Genomic DNA, 12,975 nt, shown 5'->3' on the forward strand with positions numbered 1-12,975 from the left:
TAACACCTAACTCTATTACTTCTTGGGCTTAATTGCAACAAAAATTTCTTAAGAAGTACTTTCCCATAGGAATGAGCAATGATACTAGGAGAGTCATTACTACCTTCTCCCAGTATGAGGGAGAAGATTTCCATGAGACTTGGGATAGACTACAGACCCTGCTTAGATCATGTCCACACCACGCTGTCCCAAAATGGCAGCTAGTGAAGTGTTTTTATGATGGCCTGACTGAGTCCAATAGAAAAATTGTGGATGCATCATGTGGGGGGACATTCATGTTGTAAAGCGAAGATGAAGCATGATCTATTTTTGAAAACTTGAGTAACAATTCTCTTCAGCAAGTCTTCGCCAGACGAAGGGCACCAGCACCTAAAGCACTCAAGACAGAGAGTTTGTATGAAGCCAGCCATTCCCCAAACATGGCCAACCAAGTAGTTGAGGCTATCACTAAAAAGCTAGATCAAGTTCTATTGACTGCTGGTTTTGCTCCTAATGCTTCTCACACACACACTGAAGCATGCTCATTCTGTTCTAGTCCTATGCATCATGTAAATAACTGCCTTGTTACTGAAAATTATACTGACACTGCTCATGAGCAGGTTAATGCAGCTTTCTCCATACCGGGTAATGATCCGTACTCCAATACCTACAACCCCGGGTGGAGAAATCATCCAAATTTCTCGTGGAAGAATTCAAGTTCAGGCAACCCAGCCCCAGGGCCACATAATCAAGTTCAATCCAACAGACAGCCCTACTAACCTCATTCCACTTACCGGCCTCCACAGCAGCACTACCAGTCTCCCTCAGAGTCCAATTTCGAGGATCGAATGATAAAAGCAATGTATGAGCTGACCAGCGAGATAAAACAATCAGTCAAATCTCAAAAGGAAATAGTCAACTCACATTCCCAATAGATTGCCAAGCTAGAAGCACAAGTCGGACAACTTGCCAACACCATCAACAAAAGGGACGAAGGAAAGCTTCCAAGTCAGCCGGTGGTAAACCCTAAGGGGCACTATATGGTAGATGAGGGCACTTCATACCATCAGCAAGTTCAAGCCATCACCACCTTGAGAAGTGGCAGAATAGTTGACAATCATGTGGAGGAGAAGAAGGATGAACACACGAAGGTTGCACAGAATCTACAGAATGATAAAAGCAAGCAAGTGAGTAATGAGGCTTCGACATCAGCAGCATCCACTCTAGAGATCCCATATGAGCTACCGGCCCCCTTCCCAGAACGTCTTAAGGCACCTTCCCATTTTGGGAAACAAGGAGAGAAAATACAAGGAATGATGGAGATGTTCAAACAGGTAAAAATCAATCTCCCCCTTCTTGATGCCATTGCACAAGTGCCTGCTTATGCCAAGTTCATCAAAGACTTGTGTACTCAAAAGCGAAAGACCAGAAACCACATTCCCAAGAAAGTTCTTCTGACTAAGCAAGTGAGTTCCCTGATTAAGCACAACACTCCTCCAAAGTTCAAGGACCCCGGGGCTCCTACAATTTCATGCATCATCGGAAAAATAGAGATTGATAAGGCACTCTTAGATCTGGGAGCTGGTGTGAATCTCCTACCATATTCAGTGTATCAGCAGTTCGGCCTAGGGGAGCTGAAGCCCACCACAGTAATTCTGCAACTAGCTGATCAGTCAATTAGGAAGCCTAGAGGGATTGTAGAAGATGTGATCATTCAGGTGGATAAATTTTTCTTCCCAGTTGACTTTATAGTGCTGGATACCGAGCCTGTGCCCAATCCTGAGAAGCTAGTTCCTGTCATTCTTGGACGTCCCTTTTTAGCCACAGCGAATGCCTGCATCAACTGTCGAACTGGAGTCATGGAGATCTCATTTGGCAATATGAAGGTTCGGTTGAATATCTTTACTGCATTTCAGCATGCTCCTGATCAGAATGAGTGTTTCTTTGTGGACAGCATTGTAGAATATGTAGAAGACTCACTACCCAGTCTCCTGACTAAGGATCCAGTGGAAGCCTGCCTGAATTACTTCGACTTTGAAGAATTCAACACCGACCAATACATTCAAGAGGTCCATGATTTGCTTGAAACAGCAGCTAGTGCAGATTTTCACCCATGGAGAGTAGTAAATGAGCCCCTACCTGCGACATCGAGCACTCCTCCTGTTCCATCTCTACTGTCTCCACCGAAGCTTGAGTTTTAGCCCCTGCCCGCAACACTTAAGTATGCATTTCTTGGGTCTAACAACACTCTGCCAGTTATCATTGCTTCCGACCTACAAAAAGACCAAGAGGACAGTCTGCTCGCAGTGTTAAAGCAGTACAAGGAGGCCATTGGGTGGACCATGGCAGATTTGAAAGGCATCGACCCCTCTATCTGTATGCACCGGATCCATTTGGAAGAAGATGCTCGACCTTCTCGTGAGGCACATCGCCGGTTGAATCCCAACATGAAGGAGGTAGTGATGAAAGAGGTAGTTAAGTTACTTGATGCAGGCATCATCTACCCTATTTCAGATAGCAAATGGGTGAGCCCCACTCAAGTAGTTGCAAAGAAATCTGGTATCACTGTCCTGGAAAATTCTGTTGGCGAGTTGGTTCCACAGCGCACAACCACGAGATGGCGTGTCTGCATCGACTACCGGAAGCTCAATTCCCATACTTGGAAGGATCACTTCCCTCTCCCATTCATTGATCAAATTTTGGAGCGTCTTGCTGGCCAAAGCTACTATTGCTTCTTAGATGGCTATTTCGGGTATAATCAAATTGCAGTTGATCCCCAAGACCAAGAGAAGACAATATTCACATGTCCATTCGGCACATTTGCTTACCGACGCATGCCGTTTGGCTTATGCAATGCACCTGCCACATTCCAGAGATGTATGATGTCTATCTTCTCCGACATGGTGGAGAAATTTTTGGAGGTATTTATGGTTCATTTTTCTGTTTTTGGATCTTCGTTTGATACATGTCTCCATAATTTGTCACTTGTGCTCCAACGTTGCAAAGAAAGTAATCTGATTTTAAGCTGGGAGAAGAGCCACTTCATGGTGCAGGAAGGTATAGTTTTGGGTCATATAGTATCCAAAAGAGGTATGGAGGTGGACCAGGCCAAGGTTGAGCTCATTGAAAATCTACCACCACCCACTTCAGTGAAGCAGATCCGTTCCTTCCTAGGGCATGCAGGCTTCTACCACTGCTTCATTAAAGACTTCAGTAAAATTTCAAGGCCCTTATGTAACTTGCTTGCTAAGGACGCCCCTTTTCACTTTGATGAAGCATGTCACGAGGCATTCCAGAAGCTTCGGTCTATGTTATCTTCTGCTCCCATCTTCCAGCCTCCTGACTAGTCCTTGCCATTTGAAATCATGTGCGATCCGTTTGACTATGCTGTGGGTGCAGTTTTGGGACAACGGGTAGGCAAGCTTCCCCATGTCATTTATTATGCTAGCAAGACTCTAATGGATGCTCAAGTCAATTACACAACCACCGAGAAAGGATTGCTAGTTGTGGTCTTTGCTCTGGATAAATTCCGCTCATACCCTCTGGGATCAAAGGTTATCATCTTTTCTGATCATGCTGCTCTGCGATATTTGCTGGCCAAGAAGGAAACAAAACCCCGACTGATCCGCTGGATACTCCTTCTGCAAGAATTTGATATTGAGATTCGGGACAAGAAGGGCACTGAGAATGTTGTTGCCGACCATCTGTCACGAATTTTAATGGAGACGCCCCAGCCGGTTCCTGTTCCTGACTCTTTCCCAGATGAGCAATTATTTGAAGTCACTCCGAGAAGTCCACCATGGTATGCTGATATTGTCAATTATCTAGCTACAGGACGGATTCCTTCTCATTGGTCTAAGCAAGATAAGGACCGCTTCTTCAATCAAGTTCGATTCTATTTTTGGGAAGATCCAGAGTTGTTCAAGTATTGTGCTGATCAGATCATCCGACGTTATGTCCCTGAGAGTGAATTTTCTAGCATTCTTACCTTTTGTCGTTCTCTAGCTTGTGGAGGACACTTCAGTGCCAAGAAGATAGCAGCCAAGGTTCTACAATGCGGATTCACATGGCCCACCTTGTTCAAAGTTGCCTATGAATATTGCCGAGCTTGTGAGAGATGTCAACGCCTAGGAGCTATGTCTTAGAGGGACATGATGCCATTGAACTCCATTCTTGTTGTCAAGATTTTTGATGTCTGGGGTATTGACTTCATGAGACCCTTTCCCCCGTCTTGTGGGTATGAGTATATTTTTGTCGGAGTGGACTATGTCTCTAAGTGGGTAGAAGCCATTGCAACAAAGAGAAATGATCACAAGGTTGTGGTGAAGTTCCTCTAGGCCATCATTTTCAGCAAATTTGGTACTCCTCGGGCTATCATCAGTGATGGAGGTATACACTTTTGCAACCGGCTTTTCACGGCCTTGCTTCTCAAGTACTCTGTCACGCATAAGGTAGCCACTCCCTACCATTCTCAAACAAGTGGCCAAGTGGAAGTGTCTAACCGGGAAATTAAGCATATTCTAGAGAAGACGGTTAGGCCAGTCCAAAAGGATTGGTCCTTGCGCCTCAATGATGCATTATGGGCCTACCGCACAGCTTACAAAACTCTCATTGGAATGTCTCCCTATAGGCTGGTATATGGCAAGGCGTGTCACCTCCCTGTGGAATTAAAACACAAGGCTATGTGGGCAATCAAGTAGTTCAATTTCGACATGCAAGCAGCTGGTCCCCACCGAAAACTTTAGTTGACAGAATTGGAGGAGCTGCGGCGAGATGCATATGATAGTGCTCGCCTTTACAAGGAGCAGACTAAGGCTTTTCATGAAAAACATATCTTGCCTAAGACGTTTGTACCGGACCAGAAAGTATGGCTCTTCAATTCTAAACTCCGGCTTTTCCCTGGAAAGCTCCGCTCCAAATGGGACGGCCCCTTCATAGTCACCTTGGTGTCCCCCCATGGCGCTATCGAGCTGCGGGACCCAAAGGATGGTGCTCTGTTCAAGGTCAACGGTCAAAGGTCAAAGGTTGAAGCCCTGCATCCAGCACTTTGAGCCTGGTACAGACGTAAAATCTGTCGATTTGACGGATCCCGTTTATTTTTCTGATTAGGGCACTGACACCCTAGGCTCGAGCGCACCCACTGTGCACTCGATCCCAGAACACGGGCCTGCGCTCGAGCCCACCCTACGTGGGATCGAGCGCAGACGCTCTACACTTAGCACACACTTGCACGAGTACGCTCGAGCTCACCTTCAGTGCCGCTTGAGCGTACCCCCGCCACTCCACTCCATCCTTTGCGCAAGTGCGATTGAGCGCACTAGTCCAGAGGCCTCACGTGACCTTTTTAGGTCACGAAACCCCCTTATTACCCCCCATTCCCTTTTCTCCTCACCTAGATCTTGCAGACCCGTGGCATTGAGGGTACACCCGCTGATGGCCGATCTCTGCACACCCCCAGTTTGGCCTGATCCAGTGGAACCAGAGTTATTCCCACATGCCGAGACACCGTTGGGAGCCTGCAGCAGCTGAGGTCGTTCGGGAAGCTAATGGGCTTGCACACAATGAGCCAGATCCAGCTGAGCTGGTCAACAGAGAGGACGTGGCACCGACCGTTACTATCACCATGTCACAGTATGAGTCCCTCTAGAAAGAACTGCAAGAGCTCCGATTTGAGCTTGCTACCCAAAGGGCGGAGGACAGGAGCCGGGCAGATGAACGGTTTGAAGCCGAGCAAGAATTGTTGCGCGCCATTTTAGCACGATTGCCACCTGCTTCAGGGGCATCTTCTTCTGCGCCACAGTGACAGGTTAGGTGTCTTTATCCCTTGCACTGTTTTATTGTTATTTTCCACACACTGAGGACATTGTGCATTTTAATTTAGGGGGTGTGGGCATACATGTTAGTTATGAGCATGCAATTGATTTTCATGTTGTCATTTGAAATTCATTGATGGGCTTAATATGACAAACGCATGATCACTTGATTAAGGAATTAAAATTGTGTTACTTTCATTGGCAGCATGAAATATTACTTGTTTCAATTTGATTTTCACATGCACACCAGTATGTAGTCTGTGGGGCATGAAATCTAGAATCAATACTGTCTGGTTTCAATATTTAGAATAAATTGGGTAACTTATTGGGAAAATGACCTTGGCACAATTCAAAAAAAAAAAAAAAAAAAATTATTTTAAACTTTCCACCAAGTAACCGGACCTCTTGCCTCATTAAGCAGTGAGTGTTCGCGTCAAAAAGTGAGAAGTTTGATTTTATTGAAAAAAAAAAAAGAAAAGAAAAGAAAAAGAAAAGTAGCTTAGTTTTGTAGCCTTTTTGACCTGAGTTAGTAAGTCCTTAGGGGTGTCTTTACACCTACTGCCCTAAAATCATCTGGTTTGGGAGTCATTGGCGTAACACTCGATAAATGGGTCAATCAGAAAGCTTAAGGGAGCTAAGTGAGCTTAAAAAAAAGAAGAAAAAAAAAGAAAGAGGAAATTGTTGCCTTGGTTGTTTTATCCAATGGGGAGTGCAATGAATTTTGAGTATTGATCCATGCATGATTAAGATTAGTTTTGAAATCCCTTGACTATGTGTTGAGTTCACATACACTAATTGAATTTTGTAATATCTCATAGTTGCCATGATTGAAGCTAAGTTGTAATGTCCTGAAATTGTGAAGATGGTGTTTGTTTTATTAAGCCTGTTAATGACTAAGAACCATGATGTTCATGAGATTGCATTCTCAGGAATTACATGGTTAGAAAATGTTTGTGGGTATCATTCCTGGAAAACCCTCACGAGACTTTACTCGTCCTCTAGGGAACTCCTAGGGGTTTAAAAGGCTTGTTGCATATGCTAAATGCAACCGTACATCCCACGAAAGTTGGATTTATCTTTTTGTTTTCAATTTATTTTTTGTTTTATATTGCTAAGGGATTAGCAATATGTAAGTTGGGGGGTGTGATAAGTGCCGAATGTTGCACATTCAAGCCCCTTAATTTACATATGTTAATTCCTCAGGATTTTATTTGTTTAATTTTGTTTTGTTTTTGTGTTTCAGGTCTTATCTGACAAACCATTGGAAATTGGGCTTAAAAGGACAACAAATTGAGCATTTTGGAGCTAGGATCGATCGCAGTACCCATGGGATCGAGCGCACCTGCGCTCGAGTGTCTGCGGCCAGGGATCGAGCGCATGCTTCCGCTCGTGCGCACAAAAGCTAAGCTCGAGCGCACATAATCTCGGATCGAGCGCACACGGGCGTACAGTGCACGACAAGAATCCTTTTCTAGTTTGGGCTTGGTTTTCAGTCTCCCAATTGGACTGGGAGACTGACTTCCGATTTTCTAAGGATTTTTAGGGTTTTAGAGTTTTCCAAATCCTTATAAATATGGCTCTAAACATTGTAAACAGACACATCGCTTTCTAAGAGTAAAATTTAGTAAAATTGTCTTTAGAGCCTAGAAGATCATGAGCAGCTAAACCCAAATTGTAGGGTATTGATGTAACCCCTTCCAAGCACAATGATTTGATTGTATTTAATTTCTAGTTTTTCTATTTATGCATGTTGATTGTATAACTATGAGGATTGCTACAATTGATTTCTGCTCTTCATATTAAATGCAATTGTTCTTTAATTCCAATTCAATATTAGTAAAATTATTATCTTGTCTTAGAAATTATTTTACTATTATTGACTCAAATCATTTTTATTTTCTGTGATTATGAGGATGATGGTTATACAATGGGTTTAATTGACATATGATCAATAGGATTTGATAGGCCATGCCTAGGGAAGACGGATTGTACTACACCCTAGTTTAGTGTAATTTATGTAGACAATCCGTGCCAACCGAAGATGGGTTACTCTTATTCATTGATTGTATGTATCCTATTAAAGAATTTGATAATTTATACCAAGGGAAGACGGGTCGTACGGCATCTTAGTGGTTAGGTGGACGATCCGTGCCAACCGAAGATAGATTATGCTTATTCTTTAATAAGGTAGTTTCTTGTTTATTTATAGCATGCATAGAATGATTTTCTGGGATCAATTATGATTAACCATTGTTGTGCGGATAGAGGTGAAGTCAATACCCTACACTCTCTCTCTTATTTTAAATCTCTTTTATTTTCATGCACTTTAGTTTTAAAGAAAATCAAATCAAATCAAATATATTTTTAATTAAGTTAATTTTAATCTTTCGAATTTGATAACAAAACCCCTGCAGTCCTTGAGGTTCGACACCCTTTCTATAGCCGTATCCTACAAAAATTCGTCTTATTGCTAGTGGTTATTTTTATAATTGATATTTTTTGTCACAAAAATACAACATCAGTTTGATACCTTCATGTCAGTTAATTCTGGTATAGTTACTATGGGTAATGGTGCACATTGTAAAATGACTGGCATAGATAATATCAAAATTAAGATGTTTGATGGTGTGATTGGAACGTTATGTGATGTTAGACGTGTACTAGAAGGGGAAAAGAATCTGATTTCATTAGGCACCTTAGACTCAAACGGTTATGGTTATAATTCTAAAGGTGGAGTAATGAAGGTGACTAGGGGTGCGATGGTAGTGATGAAGGGGCAAAAAAGTTCAAAGAATATCTATAAACTGTTAGGAAGTACAGTTGTAGCTGGAGTTGCCTTTGTGGAGTCTAATTCTAATTGTACTATTTTGTAGCATATGCTGTTGGGTGGTCATATGAGTGAGCAGGGCATGTTAGAGCTTCATAAGAGAAATTTGTTGAAGGGTGTTAAAACATGCAACCTTGATTTCTGTAAGTTCTGTGTTATGGGAAAATCGAATAGGGTACAATTCAAGACAGAGGGTATTCTGGATTATGTTCATTATGATGTTTGGGGACTAGTGATGACAGCGTCACAGGGTAGGACATATGGATTTTGTGATCTTTATTAATGACTTCTCCAAAAAGGTTTGGGTGTACTTCATGTGGCACAAATCAGAGATGTTTGCCCAGTTCAAATTGTGGAAAGCTGAAGTGGAGAACCAGACTGGGAAGAAGGTTAAGTGTCCCAGGACAAATAATGGAACTGGGTACACAAACGACGACTTCAGGGATTTCTGTGAGCAGCATGGTATAAAGAGACATTTCACAGTATGCAAGACACCACAGCAAAATGGTGTGGCAGAAAGGATGAACAGGTCTATTGCAGAGAGAGCACAATGTCTCAGGTTGAATGCTGGACTTGCAAAGATTTTCTAGGCAAATGCAGTGAGTATGGCATGCTATTTGATCAACAGGTCACCAAGGGTAGCACTATATGGGAAAGTTGTAGAGGAAGTGTGGACAGGTAATGGGGTAGATTACTTTGGTTTGAGAGTATTTGGTTGTCCAGCCTATGTGCACATACCTAGTGTGAACGATCGAAGCTTGATCCGAAGTCTAGACAATGTGTCTTTCTTGGATATGGGAAAGGGGTACAAGTTTTGGGATCAGAATGCAAACAAGGCGGTGATCAGTAGAGACATGGTATTTGATGAAAATTCCATGTTGAAGAGTACTCAGGGTAAAGAGCATCAGGTGCCAGAAAGTAGTAGCAGGGATAAGTAGGTGGTGCAAGTGGAGTTAGAGACTCATGTGCAGGGGAACACTTTTCATGGTACAGAGACTTCTACTTCAGGGGTTGAAGAGTATCACACTTTAGCCACAGACAGACCTAGACGCACCATCAAGCCACCAACTAGGTATGGTTTTGAAGACATGGTTTCATATGCTCTTGTCATCAGCAACGGAGATCCTACTACTTTTCAAGAGGCTGTCAATAGCCAAGAGAAGAGTAGATGGGTGGGTGCTATGGCAGAAGAGATGGAGTCTTTGCATAAAAATCAGACGTGCGAAGCTTCCAAAGAGGAAGAGGGCGATAGGGTGGAAATGGGTGTTCAAGAAAAATGAAGCAGTATCAAAAAAAAGGGGGGGGGGGGGGGAGTGCAAGGCTCGCCTAGTCGCAAAGGGTTACTCACAGCAGGAAGAGGTTGATTATGAGGAAATATTTTTCCCAGTGGTCAAACATACTTCCATCAGAGCGTATGGGCGTTGGTAGCTCATTATGACATGAAATTGGAACAAATGGATGTGAAGACAGCTTTTCTCCATGGTGATTTGGAGGAGCAGATTTACATGGAGTAGCCTGAAGGGTTTAGTCAACTTGGACAGGAGCATTTGGTCTATAAATTGAAGAAATCACTTTATGGGCGAAAGTAGTCTCCAAGGCAATGGTATAAGCGGTTTGACTCCTAAATGATCAAAATTGGCTACAGGAGATGCGAATATGACTATTGTGTGTATGTGAGGAGCCTTGATGATGACTAATTTATTTTTCTGTTACTATATGTGGATGATATGCTTATTGTAGCAAAGAGTATAGTGGAGGTTAACAAACTAAAGGTTTGGATTTGGGCACAGCTAAAAAGATTATTGGGATGGAGATTCGCAAGGACAGGGATGCCAAGAAATTGTGGCTATCTCAGGCTAGCTATGTGAAGAAGGTGTTGGAGAGGTTTAGCATGGGGAATGCAAAACTGGTGAGTACACCTTTGGCGAATCATTTCCGTTTTTCTACCTCACAGTGTCCAAAGACAGTAGAAGAAATTGAAGACATGTCTAAGGTCCCTTATGTTAGTGCAGTGGGGTGTCTGATGTATGCTATGGTATGTACCAGGCCAGATTTGTCTCATACAGCCAATGTGGTGAGCAAGTACATGGCGAATTCGAGGAGACAGTACTAAGATGCAGTCAAATGGATTTTCAGATACTTGAAAGGTACTACAGAGTATGGCATCACTTTTTTGAGACAGAAAAGTGATTTGTTAGTCGTCGGGTATGTAGATGCAGATTATGCAAGGGATTCGGATGACAGGAGGTCGACCACGGGTTATGTGTTCACTCTTGTAGGAGGACCCATATGTTGGAGGTCTATGATCCAGTCCACAGTTGCGATGTCCACGATTGAGGAGGAGTACATGGCGGCGGTTGAGGCTACAAAGGAAGCTTTGTGGCTCACAGGGTTAGTCAGAGAGCTGGGTATTCAGCAAGGTGGAGTTCGGTTGTATTGTGACAGTCAGAGTGCCATTTACTTTGCAAAGAACTAGGTGTATCATGCGAGAACCAAGCACGTTGATGTGAGGTCTCACAAGTTCAGGGAATTGGTTGCTATAGGTAAATTGTTACTTGAAAAGATTCACACTTTTGAGAATGCAGCGGACATGTTGACGAAGCATGTTACCGCAGACAAGTTCAAACATTGCTTGGACTTGACAAATGTCTCTAGGTGCTAGAAAGGAGAGGAGAGGAGGCGGCATCCCCAAACTTTTCAGTTCCAAGTGGAGGCCCAATACTTAATTATCTTCAAAGGGGTGAATACTCACCAAGGTGGAGATTGTTGGAACAAGTGGCTCATATTCTACTACTGGCCCATTGGGTGTAATTAGCTTATGTGGGCCTGGGGACAAATAAGTTGTGGGGGGTATTTTGAGATTTTTCAAAATACTTACAATTAGGGTTTTCCTATAAATATGTTATGTTGTAACCCTAAATCATTGAGTAGTAAAATATAGCCGCACTCTCTCCTGTGGACGTAGGCATATTGTTGAACTACGTAAATCTGAGTCTCGACTCTCTCTTGATCTTTCTCTTTTCGAATTTCATATTATTAATCATTGTTGTGCTCGGTAACGACAATAGGCTACACATAATCAAGGGATAAGCATAACTATCTTTAGTTGGTATGAATCGTAAACCAAAATTATACTAAACTAAGGTGTAGTACAATTCGTCTTCCTTAGGCATGGCCTATCAAACCCTCCTGATCATGTGTCAAGTAAAACCTTTATATAATCATTATTCTCATAATCACAGAAAACAAAAATGATTTGAGTTCAATAAAGGTAAAAAGCTTTATGTCTTTAAAAATGGTTAGGGTGAGATTTATAATTTTTTTTTTTGTTTACTTTTGTTTAGATCAAGTCTAAAATGACTTTTCAATTTCCTTTCAATTTTCACAATGCCCTCAGTTCTAAAATTGCAACTTCTTCTTGTGCAGTGACAAAAAAGAAAAAGAAATTTAGGTTGGCCTATATTTTGTAGTGGTAGTTTAAAATTGCTTGAGAAATTTTTTTTTAAAAAAAATTGTTTATAAGTGATCTGAGTTCACCTCTATTTCACCTATATTTTTTTTTCACTTTTCTTTATCATCATTAATACATTAACCATTATGACTCGCTCTTATCTCGATTTACAACAATTACACCAAGAAAACATATGAACTATCGCTAAAAGATACGACACAGCGACCTTAAATCCCATGAGTGCCTTTAGCCTTCTCTCTTGGAACTTTCGCTTACTAATCTATAAAACAATGTTGTTTTATAGGTGAAAATTATGTAAGCCTACGACTTAGTAAATAAATGGCCAACAAAACTTAACCCATGCAATGAGCCTAATTTATGTTAGTAATAAAAGTCAAACAGACAATTGTATGTAGAAAATATTATGAGAAGTTGTTGGCAAAAACAAAATTAAGGTTGCAAACATGCTGTTGTGGACAAGTTATGTTTAAGAGAAATGTCACGATAACCTTTATCAGTGAAGAACAATGCGTGTAGTAGGAAATTTAAGATATTTTACTTAGGAAATCATCCAACAGTTAAAAGACAGAAAATCACGTTGATAAAGTGCACAATACAATATCAATGCATATATCACAGTTATAACTATCATCCCTATGACATATTTGTGCCCTTATCCCCTTCATGATAGAGTTTATGCATTCCTTGAGGCTTGAGACATATGGTACAAATCCCGGTGCCTTGGTATTATACATTGTTTGAGTAGGTGAATACCTTGGGTTGCATGCAATCGTGACCCGAGTCGTGGATGGTTGTGTTGGTCACAATAGCTCTTATATCTAAGGTAAATATAACTCATCTAACATCTGGGTCATAGTGTAATGCCTCCAAATTAATTAACTAAT

Source organism: Corylus avellana, chromosome 9 (assembly GCF_965113065.1).
Source record: "Corylus avellana chromosome 9, dhCorAvel1.hap1.2, whole genome shotgun sequence".
Classification (NCBI taxonomy): domain Eukaryota; kingdom Viridiplantae; phylum Streptophyta; class Magnoliopsida; order Fagales; family Betulaceae; genus Corylus; species Corylus avellana.